Source organism: Dipodomys merriami, unplaced genomic scaffold (assembly GCF_024711535.1).
Source record: "Dipodomys merriami isolate MVZ:Mamm:240054 unplaced genomic scaffold, mDipMer1.0.p SCAF_50, whole genome shotgun sequence".
NCBI classification, from domain to species: domain Eukaryota; kingdom Metazoa; phylum Chordata; class Mammalia; order Rodentia; family Heteromyidae; genus Dipodomys; species Dipodomys merriami.
The window spans coordinates 912,501-918,045 of record NW_027206069.1 but is presented as its reverse complement, the minus strand read 5'-3'; positions in this window follow the sequence as shown (position 1 = coordinate 918,045).

Sequence of the window (5,545 nt, the reverse complement as noted above, 5' to 3'; positions counted from 1 at the left end):
CTCCTGGTTTCCCTTCAGTGTGCACATATATACCATATATGTGTTCAGCAGCATGGGATTATTTAGTAGTGATTTGACCAGCTGAGTGTAGATCCTCTGTTTCTTAAACCTTGTTAATTTTGTCGTATCACCTTATGTTTTGGATTTAACATCTACTTATCAGGGAGACCATGTGCTGTTTGTCTCTTTGCTCTTGGCTTACCTCGCTCAACATGATTTCTTTTTTTTTTTATTGTGAAAATACTGTACAGAGGGGTTACAATTACATGGGCAAGATAGTGAGTCAACATGATTTCTTCTAGCTCCATCCATTTCCCTGCAAAAGCCATTATTTTGTCATTTCTAATGGCTGCATAATATTCCATTGTGTATAAATATCACAATTTTTGGATCCATTCATCTGTGGTGGGGCATCTGGGTTGTTTCCATATCTTGGCTATTGTGAACAGTGCTGCAATGAACATGGAGGTGCATGTGTCCTTGTATACTGGTTCCTGTTGTTCAGGATAGATGCCTAGAAGTGGTATGACTGGGTCATAAGGGAGGCCAATATTTAGCTTTCTGAGGACCCTCCAGACTGCTTTCCAAAGTGGTTGTATAAGTGTACATTCCCACCAGCAGTGTAATAGCGTTCCTCTTTCTCCGCATCCCCTCCAGCATTTGTCGTTGGCTGACTTGTGGATGTGGGCCATTCTGACTGGGGTAAGGTGGTATCTCAGGGTTGTCTTTATTTGCATTTCCTTCACCACCAGGGATGATGAACATTTCCTCATGTGTTCCTTTGCCATTTTTATCTCTTCTTCTGAGAAGCCTTTCTTTAGTTCCCTTGCCCATTTAGTAATTGATTTGTTAGGTTTGGGAGGGATTAGTTTCTTGAGTTCCCTGTAAATACTGGATATTAATCCCTTGTCTGATATATTGCTGGTAATACTTTTTCCCAATTAGTTGGTTGTCTTTCTAGCTTGGTTATGATAGCTTTAGCTGTGCAGAAGCTTTTTATTTTAAGGTAATCCCATTTGTCGAGTCTCTCTCTGATTTGTTGTGACCTTGGGACTCTGTTCAGGAAGTTCCTTCCTGTGCCTATAAGTTCAAGTGTCTCTCCTACTCTGTCCTGCAGTAGTTTCAGAGATTCAGGTTTGATGTTAAGGTCTTTAATCCATTTTGAGTTGATGTTGGTGCATGGTGATAGGCTGGGGTCCGCTTTTAGTTTTCTGCATGTGGCTGCCCAGTTTTCCCAGCACCAGTGGTTGAAGAGGCTGTGTTTCTTCCACTGTATGTCTTTGGTACCTTTGTCAAATATCAGCTGACTGTAGTTGTGTGGATTTATTTCTGGATCTTCTATTCTGTTCCATTGGTCTTTGGGTCTGTTTTTGTGCCAGTGCCATGCTGTCTTTGTTATTATAGCTCTGTAGTAGAGTTTGAAGTCTGGCATCAAGATCCTCCCATGTTGTCTTTATTCCCTAGAATTGTTTTGGCTATTCTAGGTCTTTTTTTGTTCCATATGAATTTTTGGGCTGGTTTCTTTATTTCAGAAATGTACGTCATTGGGATTTTAATAGGAATTGCATTGAATTTGTATATTAATGTTGGCAGTATTTGCCTTCCCTCTTTTAAGAGGAAAGAGCCTGAGTCCCCTCTGCACACCTCGGCCCCCCAGGACACAGGCAGGCCCTACAGTTCAACAACCAATCAAAATGCAAAAATAAACATAAAATAAGACAAATCCAGGAGCTCACAAACATCGCCTCGGCCAGCAATGCTCTCATCAGTTGCCCTGTGGGTTTTCAGGCCTGCGTCTGCTTTCCCTTCCTTTCCCGGAGTTCAGCCTGCTAATGAGATTTTGGTGCCTGATCACTGGGCAGTCACTCGGGGGCGATTTATCCACCCAACCCTCCCTCATCTCCCCCTCCCCCCACCCCCCGCGGGAGGCTCCAGGGCCTGCCTCTGTCTTGGTTCAGGGCCAGCGCACGCAGGGCTGAGGTGCGGGTCTGGGGACAGGCCCGGGGGGAGGCCTCTCATGTGGCCTTGGGGCCAGTGAATCCGGGGCAACACCCACCCGGGCCCAGAGCGGCCACCTGTGGGCAGCAGGGATCCGCTCCTGGTTGCCATGGTGACCTCAGACCAGGCTCTCCTGTCCAGTTTCCTGGGGAGGGGGCTGGTGGCACTGTGCGGCTCAGCCTTGGGGCGGAGAGCGCCCTCTCTGGTGAGGACTGGGGGCAGAGCAGCCCAAGGCACGGCTAGTGAGCCAGCGGTGTGGTGCCCGGCCAGGGCAGCAGAGGCCCCTCCCTCGGGGCCGTCCCCCGGGCTGTGGGTGGGCAGGGACTGGGGGGGGCAGTGGAGATGGCTGGGGGGGCAGGGCGGGCGGAGCCCCCAGCTGCCGGGCTCTGCGTGGGGCTGAGGACCCAGCTTGTGGATGCGTGGTCCGAGCTCTCTGGGGCTTCAGTCTTCTCACTGGGGAACGGGGCTGGATCCCTGCAGCCTGGGGATGTGGGGGATGGGGCCCCGGCAGCCAGACTGTCACCAAGAGGTGCTGAGGGCACTCGGGCCTGCGGGGACGGGTGGCCGTCCACATCCATGGGGGAGTAAGCACCGGCCTGCTTCCTCCTCCTGCTTCCTCTGATGCCGCGCCCCGCTGCGGCCCTGGGGGGGATCACTGAGGCCCCTGTGTCTTTAAGAGCATGCTGGAGCCGGCCTGGCCTCCAGGAGAGCCCCGCCCATGCTAGCCTGTCCTCAGCACACGCACATAAATTACCATTCCCCAGGCCGCCCTTCCAGACAGCCTTGTCTTATTAACATTTACGTTTCGTTTTGTATGGCTAACATTGTCTTAGAGAAATTAGGGGGAGCTGATTAGTGTTTGATTTAGTGGCAGGGGCCCTGCTGTGCGGGGGGGGGGTTCCTGGCGCCATCTTTGCTGCTGGGGGGCAGTGGGGGCGTCAGGCCCGCAGCTCCCCTGGAAACCCCCAACAGTGGTCTGCAGATATGGCCTTTGTAATGCTGGGGTCGCGGCTCTGCCGGGGGGCGGCCTGGGGGGGAGGGGGACGCCCCAGCTGACCAGGACAGCAGCCTGCAGGTGCCGGCGGCCCCTGCCTTGGTTCTCTGTGCGTTTCTCGTTTCTCTTGCTGTGCAGGACAGACAGACAGCCCCTCCCTCTCCCAGGTCTGCGGTCACAGCGGTGCCAGGGGCAGTCTTCTTTAAGAAAGAAAATAAGATGTGCCAGCCCTGGAACCTTTGGCCCCCAGATTGGCTTCTTTTCCCCCATTCTGTTCCCAGCAACCCTGGAGAGGGCCTTGATTAGGCCCCACTTGGAGTGGGGGGCTCCCCCAGGGCCGCTTAGCGGAGGCCCGCCTCGTGGGGGTCAAATCGTACCATACAGTGGTTCTCAAAGTAGCACTGGAGTGGGTAACAATGTACATGCCTGTAATCCCAGCCACGAAGCCGGAGGCAGACAAGGAGGGGTGTGAGAGCGAGTCCTGCCTGTATGTTTATTTTTAAGCCCATGCCCCAAACCACGGGGCAACGAACAGGGAAGGCTCTAGTAAGCTGTGGCCCTGCCACGGACAATTCCATAACACAGGGGTGTCTGGACTGGGTGGCATCAGTAGAGCTCACGAGAAAAGTGACCCAGCTGACATTGGCATGAGGAACGGGGTGACAGGATGGCCTGGGAAGCACAAGCGTCCCAAGGATGGGAGCGGAGAGCGAGAGGGGGTGCGGGGAGGGAGGGGGAGGGGGGAGGGCTGGGGTGCGGGGAGGGAGGGGGAGGGCTGGGGTGCGGGGAGGGAGGGGGAGGGGAGGAAGGCTGGGGCTGGGGAGGGAGGGGGAGGGGAGGAAGGCTGGGACGGGGGGGAGGGGGGGAGGGGGGAGGGCTGGGGCTGGGGAGGGAGGGGGAGGGGAGGAAGGCTGGGACGGGGGGAGGGGGGGAGGGGGGAGGGCTGGGGCTGGGGAGGGAGGGGGAGGGGGGAGGGCTGGGGTGCAGGGAGGGGGAGGGGAGGAAGGCTGGGGCGGGGGGGAGGGGGGGAGGGGGGAGGGCTGGGGCCGGGGAGGGAGAGGGAGGGGGGAGGGAGGGGGAGGGGGGCTGGGCCCGGTGGACTGGGTCTCCCCGTCTGGGTGGATGGTGGCTGGCAGGCACGGGCACTGAGCGGCTGCTCCTGAGCACACCGAGCCTCCCTCCCTCTGGCAGTGACTGCAGGAGCTCAAAGAACTTTCTCCTGTTCTCTGGGCTGTGGTAGGCCCAGCACCCACAGGCGGGCGGCTGTCCTCGCATGCACACATTGGCTCTTCTCTCCCCGCCCCCTCCTTCCCAGTGGAGCCACTGCTGCGACCCCGTCATGGGGGTAAACCGAGGCCGGGAGGGATAGCGATCCTTGCTCAGGGGGTTTGGGTCGCTCCAGATCCTGGGCCCTGACCATACATCCGGCCTCGGGAGCAGCCCACCAGGCAGCCAGGCCAGAGGGGAGCGGCCGGAGCGGGGCCGGGACAAGGCCAGGAGAGGAGGCAGTGGAGCTTCTCCGCGGAGTGTGGAGCGTGGTGGAGTGGTGGCCGGCCGTGTGCAGGCAGCCGCAGCGCAGGGTGCTGGCCAGGCCTCCCTTCTCAGGGGCAGCGGCCGTGGGTGCCGGGCCTGGGAGGGGCGGTGGTGCAGGGCGAGGCGGGAGCCCCGTGGCAGGAGGCCCCGTCCATCCTGTGACGGGCGGGGGGTGGCCTTGCCCTCCCGATGGCCCCCCCACACCCACAGACCCGCCTGTGCCAGCCGGCCCGGCTGGCACCCCCTGCCCCGGTCCTGGCTCACAAACTGCCCCGTGGATGGGGTCCTGGGAGTCCGGCTGGACCGTGTCCACACTGGGCATGAGATGGGAGAGGCTGGCCCTCCGTCCTTCTGAACGCGTCAGGGCGCCCTCCCCACCCCCACCGCCCAGCCGGCGGAGGAAGGGTCGCTCTGCCTCTCTGCATGCTGATGTGGGATTGCACCGTCCGCACCAGCCAACCCCAGCTGGCTCCAGTGGCTCAGATCCCCCTCCCATCAGTGCCTGCCCCAGAGAGGGGGGCAGAGTGGAGTGGGGTGTCCCCAGCCCCTCGGAGAGCCCAGCCCCAGCAGCCCCCCTCTGGTTCATCTTCTACTGGGGAGCGGCCTGCTGGGCCTGGGGGTTCCCTGGCGGGGTCGGGGGGCTGTCTGAGGGGTGTTGTTCACTCTGGTGTGTGGTCACAGCCTTGGGCCGTGGTCTCTGCGGTGTCTGTGGCCCCCCGCCTGTCCGTGCGCCCCTCTGGGAGATGTGCATCATTGGGTGCCAGCGTGCTCGGCCCGCATGGCCCCTCTGCCCTCGGAGGTGTGTGCCCGCGGCTCTGGGGTGGCCCCGGGAAGCCAAGGCAGCACGGGCGCCCCCCGGAGCGGGGCCTGCCCCCAGACGGGCTGTGACAGGTGCCCGCGGCAGGCTGGGCGTGGACGATGCGTCTCCGATGGCTGGGCTGGCTGCCGTGGGGGGGGCGCGTGCGGGGCGGGGTGCGGGGGGGCAGGGGCGCATGCGGGGCGGGGTCTGGACTCATTACA